The sequence below is a fragment of the Zalophus californianus genome, chromosome 11 (assembly GCF_009762305.2).
Source record: "Zalophus californianus isolate mZalCal1 chromosome 11, mZalCal1.pri.v2, whole genome shotgun sequence".
Classification (NCBI taxonomy): Eukaryota; Metazoa; Chordata; class Mammalia; order Carnivora; family Otariidae; genus Zalophus; species Zalophus californianus.
This window is the reverse complement of record NC_045605.1, coordinates 28872917-28887690: the sequence shown is the minus strand read 5'-3', so window position 1 is coordinate 28887690 and position 14774 is coordinate 28872917. Positions and strand designations below refer to the sequence as shown.

The following is a 14774-nucleotide window of genomic DNA, read 5'->3' as shown; positions in this document are numbered from 1 at the left end:
GGGTTTGCTGCTAGTTTTTGTTATAAAACTATGAATTTTAGGAAGTTTTTCTTTTTCCTCTTTTGCCTAAAGTTTTCATTCTTTTTTTTCCCCATTAGGAGTAGTTGTTAATTTTAACAAAACTTATTTGGCATCTAACGATATTATTCATGACTTTTTCCTCTACATTTTAATGTAATGCCTTATTGTTGATAGGTCTTATATAGTTGAAATCTGGTATGCCTGGCATGAACCCTACCGAATTTGGTACAATTTTTAGTATGCTGCTGAATTTTCTTTATTACTGTTTTATATCCTATTATTTAGTAATTGATCTAAAATTATTTTGTTTGTTTTCTCTAGCTGATTTTTGTATTAGGGTAGGTGTATCCTTATTAAATGAATTGAGAAAGTTTCTATTGTTTTTTCCTGTGGTTTTCACTACCTCTTCTGTGTTTTCTGTCCCTCGCTTTCATTTCTTGGCTCTATTCTTTGGCAATATATCCACTGCCTAACCATGGGTTTAGCTATCACTTCTAGGTGTGCCTTTGCCAATCCCTCCTCTCTATCTCAGTTCTCTGAGTTGCCAGCTCTTATTTTCAACTGCTGGTTGGATCTTTTTTCTTTTAATTTACAATTTTAGATGTGGACTATTGGGTCTCATATTCATGGGACATTATCATCATTGGACCATGCATTAAAGCCCCTTTTCTTGTTTTATTTATGTAGTTATTCCCTGTTATCCCAATTTCCCATAGTTATGCCCCCATTAAGAACCATTCAAATGCATTTAATGTGTATTCTTTTAGTGTCTTATGTATATATTTTTTACTTAACATAAGTGGTGATGGGTTACATTACATACTGTTTCTTACCTTTTTTTCAGCACTGTTTAAAACCCAGTAATATTTTTATGTATTTATAATAACTTCTAATTACTCTTAACTTTCAGTGGGGCACATCTATCAAATTTTACTTGTCCACTATTCCGGTGATTGACACTGGTTACCTTCAGCGTAAGTGCTAAGATAAGCATCTTTAAGCATGGTCTGAAAGAGACCTGTGTAAGAATCCTATAGGTTTATATACTCAGGAGTGGAATGGATGGTTCCAGGGTACACATCACTTTATCTGACTGCCCTACACTATGGCAACTCTAGTCTGCATTCCCACCTGTAAGTGCTGTGGGGTGTTTTTCTCTCCACTTTCTTTCATACTTGGCTTTATCCAACTTTCTAAATCTTGCCAAACAGGTTATTAATTGATATCTCTTTTGTTTTACTTTGAAAACTTGCTGATTACCAATTAATTTTTCTGATTGCCAGTTATTTCAGCATTTCTTTATATACTTGTCAGCCTTTTGTGTTTCTCCTTCTTTAAATTCATCATTCAATTTTTTTGCCCGAGTTTTCTCTTAGGGTTGTTGTCTTTTCCTGTATGCATTCTTGGTATATTCTAAATATTAGTCTTTGTCGGTTTCAAGCACTTCAGATATCTTTCCCTAATCTATCATTATCTGTTAATTCTATCTATCATGGCTTCTATTGAAGTATTCTTAGTTTGATGTCACTAAATCTGTAAACTTTTGCATAACATTTTGGGCTTTTGTTTAAAAAGTTGTTCTTTACTCCTGGGTTATAGAGAGCTTCCCCCATGTTTTCTTCTACTAAATTTCAGTTTTACCCCTTCATTTCAGTCTTTTAATCTATGCTGCATCTACCTTTGAATGTAGAGTTAAATGGATAACAAGTTTTATTTTTCTCCATTTAATAAGCTGGTTTTTATAACATCATTTTTCCTTTCTTCAATTATTTATGATGCCATCTTTATTGTATCTGAAAGCTACAGATACAATACAAAATTCACTGTAGCGAGCGAATTTTGCCAAAAGGCAATGTGAAACAGGAAATAAGAGAACTTGAAAGCCTTCCTCCAACTGACCCTCTCACTCCCGTGTCCCCACCATTCTCGATCTCAGGCAGGGCCACTGTCTCTGCTCCAAGCTTCTACACCTGAACCACTCAAAGTCAAGGCAGTGTCCAGACTCCCCAGGGATTTCTCATGGATGTTATTGATATTTTTGTTGTCAGAACTTTATAAAACCTGTGCTGTCCTCTGTGTTCTAGTTTCCGCATTGCTGATTTTAGGAGAAAGATCAGAAGTCTAAGCAAGCTTGATAGTTTGACAAGGAACACCTTGCTGGATACCCGTAACTACATGTCATCTACTACCTCTGATTTGGGATGTCTAGATTCAAACTCACATTTCCTCTCAGATATTCTCCTTTCATGTCATTAACACCATTGTTGACATTGTCATCATCCATGTATCTATGCTTGTTTCACCACCAGACACGTAGGTCCCATCTGCTGTGGGGAACTGACAGTTCTGCATCAAAGTGTCCTACAGTTTTTCCTAGTTACTGCACTTATTCTGACTTCACTGCCTGCTTCGCCTGTGCACTTTAACGAATGCCTTATCTGTTTTACTCTGATCAAGGCACCTCCAAGTGGCAAAGTCTGTAATTTAGAGACCATTGCACAGATGATACTATCTAGAGTCCCTCCTGGACAGACTTCTTCTCTTGGTACTCCAAGACTATCATGTTCTGACTTTAGCCTTCTCCTTCATCTCCTTCTAGAAAAATGAATTCTAGCTGGTGTATTTTACTTGTCAGTCTCTGAGTAGAAAGCCCTCAAGGTCCACTTCACCTTCCCTTGTGCTCTTCCCTCTCTTTGGATGGTTAGTACCTTGCATTTGTTTTATTTTGTTGAAGATTATGAACACCATCCTGTGTATGATTTCATTTATGCTTCCCCTTTGTTTTTTCCTATTTCCTATCAGTCTGTTGAAATTTCCCCTTTTTCTCAAGGCTCAACTCAGATATAACTCTCCTATGGTACTTATTATAGTCCTCACTTATTTTTCATTTGAGGATAGAATTTTAAATAAACAATGATTTCAGCAGAGACTTAGGGACATGATCTTTTGTGGACTTCTGTTACAAAATAATTCCCCTCGATGGCCCGAATGCTTTTCTTCTTCACTAAATGAAATTGTAGCCATGGTTAGATTAGGTTTTGTAAATCTGGGAAGAAGGGTTGTGGTACAATGAAATAGACTTGGGTTCTAATAGTGGATGTGCCCCTAGAGACCTGTATGGCCATTGTCAGTAGCCTCCCTTCCCTGGGCCTCACTGTTCTCTATTGCAAAATGAGGTGATAAGATTCCCATTCTCCAAAGACTCGTTAAGCTCTGTTATATTTGATTAGTGTAAGCCCTTTCGGGACAGAGACAGCCTTGTGCATTTTTGTATATAGAAGCTGTCCAATGAATGTCCCTTGAACTGAATTAGCTTCATGATACAATTCTGCCCTCAAATTTCTGCAATACTTTCACATCCATATACGTTTAATCTCAATAAAGCTGTTTAGTATCAGTGGGTCATATTACCTTGGTAATAACTTCAGTTGTCCTTGTCACCTATATATGCATCAGCCTGGTTACAGCCCCATGAGTGCCTGCCCCACCTCTGCCCTCAGAGTGAGCATAAGCCCCTACATTCTTGATAATCCCCATAAGACAAGATGGTAAGACTTTTTGTTGATACCCTCAGGCTATGCAGTTCATTTAGATCGAAATTATTCAATCATCTCATTCATATTGTATCATCTATGAGTAGAGCACTACAGAAGATGCCACTGAGCTTAAAAAGACCAATATAGCATGATCATCTGTAAGGAGTTTGTAATTAACCTAGGAGAGTCAGATACGGATGACATTGAAATAGACACATAATAGTGCAGGATAGTAAGTTAGTACAAGAATGATTTCAGAGGAAGAAGATAGTGTTTTAAGGAATAGTGGTCAGCAAGGACTTCATGGGTGATGTGAGTTTCAATCTAGACCTTGGGGCGAATGGTTAGGAATTTATAGTCAAGAAGAGACTGAGCAATGCCACCTGAGGGTATAACTGCAAGTCTCCACAAGGGAGCAGTATACAATCTGGGGACTCATGGAGGGCAGGTGAGACTAACCAGTTAGGAGGCAGCAGGTCACCAAAGGCCCCTTAGTTACAACACCTGTCAGGTAAGGATGGAACCAAATACACAGTGACCTGGAGCTCAGAAAAAGCAGAAAGCAAAAGGGAGGGCTTCAGGGTGATGACTCTGGAGGCTTCTGTCAAGGTTCAAAGCCTGATTCTACCACTCCTGAAGGTGTGAATAGGATAAATTAGGTGACCACATGGACCTCAGTCTTCTCATCTCTAAAATAAAGATGGTGGTAATAGTAGTGACCTCACCTTAAGAAGGAAATAATTTGGGCGCTAAAGTTGAGTGGGGAGCCTGGGGCACAGTCTCAGTTGGGGTTCACAGAGCAAGCATAAGAAATCATGCTTCAGTCAGCAAGAACCCCCTTTTGAATCCCTCCTCCTTTTCTTAATTATGAAGTGACAAGCACCTTGGGCTGGCTCCCTGAGTGGTGCCTGAAGGTCAAGATTCAGAGTTCAGGGCTGGTGCTGATGGCTTCAAGCAGGGATGCCACATGAAAGCAGCACAAGTTAAGGAATATAAGTCAGTCATGGGGTTACATTCCTTGATGGCCATGTGCAAGCCACCGTGGTGTGGGATTTGTTCCCAGCACCTGTCTCACTGGGAGTGTGTGAATTGGTTGGGGCCCAAATGGTTGAATACCACTCAGCAGCTTGAGCTGTGGTGGAGTTGTTACTACTACACCTTTTCTGAGTCCTGTAGGATATAAAGAGAGTGCTGCCTCCTTACCTCTAAACTTCTGGGCCTGCTGTGCATGCACCAAAGTCCGTACAGTGGGAGAGCTAGGCTGGGGCTGTACTTCTCATAATAATGAATACATAGACAATTGAAATTTCTAGATTGTTAATTTACCTAACTTAACTCCCTCTTTAACCTGCTTTGGTCATTACTTAGGCTGATTATCACTCAGGTAGGGGGTGAGCCCACCCAAGAACACTCCTTACGTTTGGCGAAATGAGTTGACCAATCCTGGTGCTCTAAAGGGAAGTGGCATTTCTTATAGTAGCCTGAATGGTCACTGTGCAGGAGAATCTCCTGAGAGTGCTTGTTGGCATGGTCCAAGTTTCTGATTCAGTGGGTCTGGGGTGGAGCTTAAGCATGTGCACCTGTTACATTCATGTCATGTAGTTCAGATATAGGTGGTTATGGGCCATCTGAGGGAGATTGATGTACTGAGCACTTGCTATAGGCCAAGCACTGTGTTAAACTCTAAATAAATTATTTTATTTAATCCTTATGCATCCTTTAAGATGCACACTGTTGTTATCTCTATTTTACAGATTGAAAAAAAAAGAAAGCAACAAAGCAGCCCTGAGGCTTAGGTAGATTAAGCAATTTGCCTAAGATAACAGTGCTACAAGACAATGGCCTAGGAGTAGTTTAGAAGGATGGGAATTTTTTTCACTTAACTCTACCTCCTTTGGTGCCACAGCCCGGGGTGGAGGGGTCTATTAGATAGCAGGGAACAAAGTTAAAAAATGAAAAATGGATATAGCATCTGCTTTCAAGGAATTCAAAGCCTAATATTGGAGATAGGCAGAAGCAAATGTTAAATGAGGAAATATGTAATTAAAATGTCAAAATAGTATATCAAATGGAAACATGGGGCAGAAATTATTTTTTTTCAGTTTGTCCATAGTTTAGGTTCATCCCGATGGCTTTTGGAGGAGGTAGATCCTATACTCCAATTAAAGGTCTGTCATTTGTTTTATGTAACTCATGGAAGAAAGGCAGCTTGAAAGAAATCAATCAATTTACAAAATACCATGAATCCTTAAGCATTGCTGACAGTATGGTTGGGCTCGAGATAGCGAGGCTACCCTGGGCTGTTTCTTTCCCAGGTGGCATCGCAGACCAATGAGAACAAGGAGGTCCTGTGTTCTCCAAGTTCAAGCTGGAAGGCCCTCCATCAAGTCACTGTGGTATCTCATTCAAACTTTTTCCTTTCTCACACAGACCCTGCAACTTTTCTCTGAAGAAAGAATGGTTAGGACTCGAGGGAAAAGAGGTAGAGAGGGTCAATGAGGAGTCACAGCAGATGCTGTTGGCTACACCCTCTTGCTTTTTCCAGCTTCTCAAAGCCCAGGATGATCTCTGGATGGATTGTGGACTCTGTCCTTTTGCCCCAATCCACCCCATCTTAAGCAGATTTGCCCCTTTTCCAATAAAGGCAAACCAAAATTAAATCTATAATTATCATTACTAATTCCACTTAATTAGTCACAAGCCAGCAGCCAAATTGGCTTTCTCATAATTATCTGATAAGCAGTAAGCACATCTCATAGATTATAATTAACACTACTTAATTAAAATCTAATATACATACACCCTTTCCTCAAAATACATCTAATTGGGTTCATAACAGCAGAAGATAAAAATTCCTTTTGGCTTACCCCTCCATAGGATTTCAAATATCCAATTTCCTTTCTTTCAGTCCCCTGAGGGAACTGAAGGTGTACTGCAGATGCTTTTGCTGATTTGTTATTTCAAAAAGTTATAAATGTAGCCCCCCCTCACCAATCCCTGCCCAGGGGGACTGAGGAAATTTTCTTGTCTTTCCTGTCTCTTGAAATGTCTTCTCCACACTAAGAAATGCCTGGCTCACAGTGGTCATGGAACTGAATCACACTTCACACCAGGGAAATTTCAGTCCCCAGCATAGATTTCTTTACATTTGTCTTACGGTGGATAGTGTTGAAAAGTTCCTGTCCACCTCTAACTGGGGGAAAAAAAATCTCTATCAAACTTCCACCAAAAATCCTAGCAAATTTTTTGAAAATGAGTGGGACTCAAAGTTTTTTTGAAGTTCTAAATGGCTGTGATCTGTATTTTTCACCCACTTCCATCTTTGGTGAGGCTGAGGATCACAGGTGTCTGATGTTATATTCCTGTGGGTGGTCCTAGCTGGGATTAGAAGACAGAGTATTCAACATCTTGAAAGTGAAAGACTATTCTTCGTGAGATTGTTAGCCACCCATTTCTCAGAGATGAGTTCAGAGAATAGGTTAAAGAGGACCAAAGATGGTTGTTATTTCATGTCTTTACGAGTTAGTGTTATACCAACCAGCAGGCAAAGAGCCATGGCCACTCTTCATGTGCTGAAAGCAGAAGAGGGAAAAGAGAGAAAAGAAGGGACGAACAACTGGATAGAAAAAGGACAAAACTTTGTCCAGCAGAGGCAGCCCTTTGATTGGCACAGCGGCCGTGCTGTGCTTGTCATTGACTTTTCATTTGGAAACCATAGGGAGATTTATGCATGATGATGCTGTGTATTTCCAGGGGGCTTTCTGCCACTTGTTTTTTATTTGTCTCACCCTGCTTCATGCTTACTTTAGAGTTAGGAAATGTAAGAAAATCAATAAATAGTTTCTGTTTTGATACCTAGATGGTAGATAATTTTATACTCACTTTTCAGAATACAGAGCAACACCTAGGAGAGTCAGCTAAGGTGTGGTAATTGTAGAAGTACAAGAGCCAACTGCACTTCTTGGGTACTTCTCCATGGTCACTCTTCTCCATGACACTCATGTTATTAATCATTACAGTGCAAATTCTGCCCTCCCTACTAGATTATATGTTTCATGAAGGTAAGACCTGGGGTTACTTGTTCACTGTGGTGTTCCCCACCATCTCCATAGTCTAACATGTACTCAGTGTCCAACAAATTCCTGTCAATAAATAAATTAATTAATGTGACTTCTTTTCTACTGAAAGAAAAAGACAAATTCACTACCAATTATTGCTGCAGAAGGCAAATATTTGAAATATGAACTGTGAGATTGACTACATATTCATTGCCACTAAATTTCTCCTGTGAGGTCCATTTTGGATCAGGAAAAACTAACCACCTAACAATAATCGGAGGGGGAAAAGTGTGTTTATAACTTACTTTGGTATGTGAATCTATCCACTTCTTTCTCCAGTCAAACCATTTGACCAGTGAGTTGATCGTTAGCAATTTAAACTGGCTTTTGGAGAGTAATTAGATGTTGAGCCATCCACTTATTTATAGCTCACCAACGAGGTAGCTATGAATGCCTTGGAGTATGATCTTGTAGGATGAGAATTACCTGAATAGTTTCTGGCCCAAATGCCATTTCCCTCCTTTTACCTTGGGTTCCTGTTTACTTTACCAGGTCATTTGGGTGGTGACAGCTGTGTGAGTACAGGGAGACCTCTGTTGCTGCCAGGGTTTTGCTGGTGGCCCTTAGAAGCTTTTGAAGCCTTTGTCTTTCATCCTCTTTCCAATCCCAGGGAGCCTCCAAATGAACACAGCTTGCTACCCACCACCCATGGCCCCTGGGAGGGCTCTATGGCCAACCTCCCTCTCTCATCCTTCCCCCCAGCCCAGCAAGAGCTTTTTAAAAAAATTCAGTATCTTGGTGGAAAGCATTTTCCTCCTGTAGGAATGATCTCAGGGGAGACTCTCCGTTTATCCTCTTCCTTTGACTGACGCTGCCTTGGCCACCTAATCCCCCACCCACGCTGGGCTTTCTGTAATACACTGGGTTTGAATAAATTATATTTTCAAAGGTTAAGACTGGATTTATCAGTCAACTGTCCTGCTGATGTCTTTGTTATTTTCTGAACCCAAGAGAAAGTGTGAGAGCTGACGAGCATATTATGAAGGGAAGAGATCTCTTCTGCAATGCCATCGTGGGCAAGCATCCTCCTTTTGCAAAGAATTGAATTCTGTCTTCTCCAAATCATGGCCGTGGGACAGAAAGAACTCTTTCTGTCTGGTGCTTCTTGTTCTGGAAGTTCATGGACGTGGGCAGCTGCTGTGGTTTTGCCTCTTGGCCTCTACAAGTTAGTGCACGAGGTAGAAAGTACAGGGAGAAACAAGATGGAGAATGGCGGGAGGAGAAAGGTGCAAAAGAGGAAAAGGGGTAAACAGCTGAGCAGCTGTTTGTTACACGTGCATTTGCAACCTAACTGGCTTGAAATATTTACCCTCTCTTGGATGTGCTACTAAATGGCAAAAAGGAGATAAAAACATAGGCGCACACACACATGCACACACAACTAAGAACAAACACTTCTGAAATATCTAGTTGTGTAGCAATAATATTATTAAATAACTACAAATTCTGCCAATATATTCTTGGAGCAGCATCAGCGTAGAGAAGGGCAACCAGAGCACAGGGCTGGGGAGTGACAGTGGCATGTCCCAAGCATTGTCAGAGACTTTGTTGGTAGTCTCAGGAGATACCTGTGTGACTTGGAAGGCTGGGGTTCCTTGGCAGGAGCATTCTCTCCCCTATGCTTGCAAGTCCTTCCACAATTCCTCAGCATCCTTTCTCTTTGACATCGTCTCTGAAGGAGTGGGCTACTTGCTGTGCACACTCAAAATCCAGTACCCCAGCACATCCGAGATACCTACCCTCCTCTCCTGTATTCTCCCTTGCCCACTCCCCTGCCATCTGTCCTTTCGTGCGAGAATGAGTTTTGAAATGCGTAAGTTCAGGCCAAGTCTCAGAGGGTAGCCAGAGTGAACCAGGTCCTGGGCTGTTTACAACCTATTGGCTTTTTGACTTTGATGTCCTGAAAGGAATTCATGAGTCGTGTGGATCTGTGACTGCTTGTGGAGTAGTTTAAAGGCTGCACAGATAGAAAAATCTTTCAACCCTGGAATTCTCAATAGTGATGATGTGAAATTGAGATTAAAAACTAAACATGAAGATCATTTCCTTTCACACTGCATCCCCATTTCTTCTGTCATCAAATACTATTAATTCAATGCCTCAAATATTCCCAGAGTTTCTCCACTCCTTTCCTTTCCCACTGCCAGTATCCTAGTTTGGGTCCTCATAATCCTTGTCTTGTTCAGGTCAGCATAGTCCAAACCCGTGTGCTCATCACCATTTGGGAATAGCTTGCCTGTGATGCCACGCTGATGGTGCCTCTCCCCTGCTTGTCATCCCTTGAGGACTCCTGGCAGCCTTCAGGAGAAAATCTGAACTTCACAGAATAGTATTTGAAAGCTGGCCCCTACTCACCTCCATAGCCTCATATATCATCAGTCTCCCTACTCACCCACCCACTACCACTAATAAATAAGTAGATTGGACTCCTGTAGCTCCCCCATATGTTACATATGCTTCTCCCTCTCTTTGGATTGTTCCTCCGTACTTCTACCAATGTTTCTCATCTTTAGAGCTCTTCCTCTCCAGTAATAATTACTACCTTGCTCCATGCCCCTAGCCTCAGTCTAAGTTTTAGATGCCTTCTCTACACTTCCACAGCACCCCATGATTTTACTTATATTTACACTTACTTCAGTGCAGGATACATTTTTATTCCTTATTTTTCTTTTATATTAGACTATACGATCATAGAGGATAGCCGTGCCTATCTAGGACAATTGCAGGTTAACAGTGGTTGATTAATAAAAGCTTTCTGAATTCACAAATAAATGGCATCTTTAGTTGCTCACTTTAGAAGATAGAGATCTGATAAAAATTAGAGAAATGAATGACAGCCTGTGATTTCACAATCTGTGCTAAAGAGTCTGTATTTTCTTATCTGGATGCTGCTCTTTTCCTAGGAAAGTGTGATATCCTTGGCTTGAACCACATACTGTGTACTCTAGTTCAGGCAGGGACTGGCAAACTCAGAGCTTTCAAGAAATATTAAATCAATGTTCACATAAAGAATATCCTTGTCTGCTTATAACGGCAAGACAAACCAATTTACTTATCAATAAAAATAGAAAAAATAAATGAGAGCAAGTAGAACAGAAAACAGAATGTAAAAAAGGGAGGGTCTTGTATGTACCAAAAAGGTATCCTTCTTTTCTTAACTAGTCAATAATAGCTTTGCCTTAATCATTTCTAGCTCAGCCCATCTTCACATACTTTAGTCCATTCCAATGACAAAGTTTGTATTCTTGTTAAAGGGTTACTTTGTGAAATATTGTGCTAAGTAGAGTGGACATTTGTTTTGTAAATTTGTACATTGTCTCTTCCCTCTTCTGGTGGTCAAAAGGTCTTGGGAAGTGTGTCCTCCTGCCAGTTCAGCCTGTGTAGTTTGAATGCACTGCAACAAGCCTGGCTCCAGAGATGGGCCAGTGACCCAGTGTGGTCCTGGTCCCTTCTCTGAAATGACCCATTCAGAAATAGAGACCCTGGGTGCCTTGTTCCACATTCCCTCAGATATGCCCCATGTGGCAAAACAATGCCACCTAAGCAAACACCAGAAGAATCCCCAGTGTGAAGTACAACTCCCCAGAATGTTATAGCCCCAAAACTACAATTAAAAGTGGCATTAGATGAACTAATGGCATGTATATATGTATAAACTTTAATTCATTAGTCTTGAGTACTTGTAAGACTAAACACTCTCTACTGAAAGGAGCCAAGGCACCAGGGTATAATGGTTGGCTGATTCCAAGGCTGGGGCATGCAAAACTCAAAGTGATTCTGGAATATCTTGTACCAGAAAAACATGAAAGTACTCAAAAACTGATGGGAATGTGTTAAAAGTACAGAGGAGGCAACTTGAAGAGGGTCATTATGGCTAAAATTTGGTAACATCTGAGCATCAGAAAGAATAATAATGATGATGGATTATAACAATATGATTGATAAAACAAAGACTCCTTGAGTCCAGAAAATCACTGTAGAAAATACAGATAGTCTCTTTCTATGGAAGAATGCCAACTAATAGATATAGAAGGAATGAGAGAATTATACTATAACCATTTTATAATCACCAAAATAATTTAGGCAAGTATCATTGATGGATGATGAAAACCATTGGGTGAATGTTATTGTAGCAGGATATTCACATAGTCTCAAAGTATAATCCTACAGATTATATATTAATTACAAGTGAAAATATGTGACACTTTGCAGTGGAGAAATCCAGAAGGTCTGCTTCTCCAGCTGAATGTATCAGCATCACCAATAATGGGACAAACTGACATTCTGTGTCTCATGATTTAATATAGTAAAAGGTCACTACATCACCTAGGTAGTACTCTTAGTTAAAAATGTTTAACCTGAATCTAATCATAGGAACACAAGCATATAAATCTAAATTATGGGATAATCTACAAAAATAACTGGTCCAAACACTTTAAAATGACAATATTATTATAAAAGATTTTAAAAATTTAATAGGAGACTGTTCTTGATTGATAAAGGTTATGAAGATAAATCAACTACATGCAATGCATCATCTTTGAATTCTGAATCAAATGAAAGGAAAAAGCCATGTAAGACTTTATTGAGAGCATTGTAGATTGAATATGAGCAGTAGATCAGAAATTATTCTTGTATCACTGTTCACTTTTTTGAGAATTATCATGGTGCTGTTCGGGGATACTTGCTATAACAATTGGGGGTACATTTAATCATGATGTCTGTAGTATACTTTCAAATGGTTGGTGGGGGACAGAGAGGGAGGATGGGGGCTTGGAGAAAGCAAGCACACATGATGAAATTAACAATTGGTGAATCTGAGTGAAATATAAGGGAATCTTCATGGTAATATTCTTTCAATTATTTTGTAGGTTTGGAATTTTTCAAAATAAAAAGTTGAGGGGGAAAAAAGTATAAAAATAAATAAGCCCGGGCCAAACCAGTCCTTTGAGACTTCATTCTAAGGCTTGTGTGGATTGGTTGGGAAGATTACGCATCTGTACCTCCAACGACTTCCCTTTCTCCTTGACCCTCCTCTGATTTTGTTTTCCTTTGTTCTCTGTATTTTTTTGCAATGACAAAATATGAAGTAACCTCGTTCACCAACCCTTATTTCCTCATCTCCCTCTAAGTACCTGACTCAGCAAGCCAACTTATAAAGAAGTTCAAATTACTGGGCGCCTGGGTGGCTCAGTTGGTTAAGCGACTGCCTTCGGCTCAGGTCATGATCCTGGAGTCCCGGGATCGAGTCCCGCATCGGGCTTCCTGCTCGGCAGGGAGTCTGCTTCTCCCTCTGACCCTCTTCCCTTCGTGCTTTCTATCTCTCATTCTCTCTCTCTCTCAAATAAATAAATAAAATCTTTAAAAAAAAAAAAAAGAAGTTCAAATTACTTAAAATCACAGACAACTCTATAAAGTCCACAAACCTTGTTAGCATAGAAGTTTTAGAATAAGAATGAACAAAGATTTTCACAGTGACTTTGATGCCGATGGAGAAACAGACAGAATGGGCTTTGTTTTCTGTGAAAGACACCTCTTTATGCTCAGCCCTCCATATCTGGATTTATTTTTTATTCTTTATGTTATGTTAATCACCATACATTACATCATTAGTTTTTGATGTTCCATGACTCATTGTTTGCGTATAACACCCAGTGCTCCAATCAATACATACCCTCTTTAAAACCCATCACCAGGATAACCCATCCCCCTAGCCCCCTCCCTTCTAGAACCCTCAGTTTGTTTTTCAGAGTCCATCTTCTCTCATGGTTCGTCTCCCCCTCTGATTTCCCTCCCTTCATTCATCCCCTCCTGCTATCTTCTTCTTTTTTTTTCTTAATATATATTGCATTATTTGTTTCAGAGGTACAGATTTGTGATTCAAGATCTTGCACAATTCACACTGCTCACCATAGCACATACTCTCCCCAAGGTCTATCACCCAGCCACCCCATCCCTCCCACCCCCACCACTCCAGCAACCCTCAGTTTGTTTCCTGAGATTAAGAATTCCTCATATCAGTGAGGTCATATGATACACGTCTTTCTCTGACTGACTTATTTCACTCAGCATAATACCTTCCAGTTCCATCCACGTCATTGCAAATGGCAAGATCTCATTCCTTTTGATGGCTGCATAATATTCCATTGTATATATATGCCACTTCCTCTTTATCCATTCATCTGTCAATGGACATCTTGGCTCTTCCCACAGTTTGGCTACTGTGGACATTGCTTCTATAAACATTGGGGTGCACGTACCCCTTTGGATCCCTACATTTGTATCTTTGGGATAAATACCCAGCAGTTCAATTGCTGGGTCATACAGTAGCTCTTTTTTCAACTTTTTGAGGAACCTCCATACTGTTTTCCAGAGTGGCTACACCAGCTTGCATTCCCACCAGCAGTGTAGGAGGGTTACCCATTCTCTACATCCCTGCCAACAAATGTCATTTACTGACTTGTTAATTTTAGCAATTCTCACTGGTGTGAGGTGGTATCTCACTGAGGTTTTGATTTGGATTTCCCTGATGCCGAGCGATGTTGAGCACTTTTTCATGTGTCTGTTGCCCATTTGGATGTCTTCTTCGGAAAACTGTCTGTTCATGTCTTCTGCCCATTTCTTGAGTGGATCATTTGTTCTTTGGGTGTTGAGTTTGATAAGTTCTTTATAGATTTTGGATACTAGCGCTTTATCTGATATGTCATTTGCAAATACCTTCTCCCATTCTGCCGGTTGTCTTTTGGTTTTGTGGACTGTTTCTTTTGCTGTGCAAAAGCTTTTTATCTTGATGAAATCACAATAGTTCATTTTTTACCCTTGCTTTCCTTGCCTTTGGCAATGTTTCTAGGAAGAAGTCGCTGTGGCTGAGGTCGAAGGGGTTGCTACCTGTGTTCTCCTTTAGGATTTTGATGGACTCCTCTCTCACGTTTAGGTCTTTCAACCATTTTGAGTCTATTTTTGTGTGTGGCATAAGGAAATGGTCCAGTTTCATTCTTCTGCATGTGGCTGTCCAATTTTCCCAACACCATTTGCTGAAGAGACTTTTTTCTTTTGGACATTCTTTCCTAATTTGTCAGAGATGAGTTAACCATAGAGT

The 14774-nt window shown here is 40.1% G+C and overlaps 1 protein-coding gene across 4 annotated transcripts in view; it reads left to right on the top strand.

Moving 5' to 3' along the window:
- OPCML (opioid binding protein/cell adhesion molecule like) overlaps positions 1 to 14774 on the top strand; it is a 1097645-nt gene that overhangs the window by 41381 nt on the left and 1041490 nt on the right. The window lies entirely within an intron of this gene.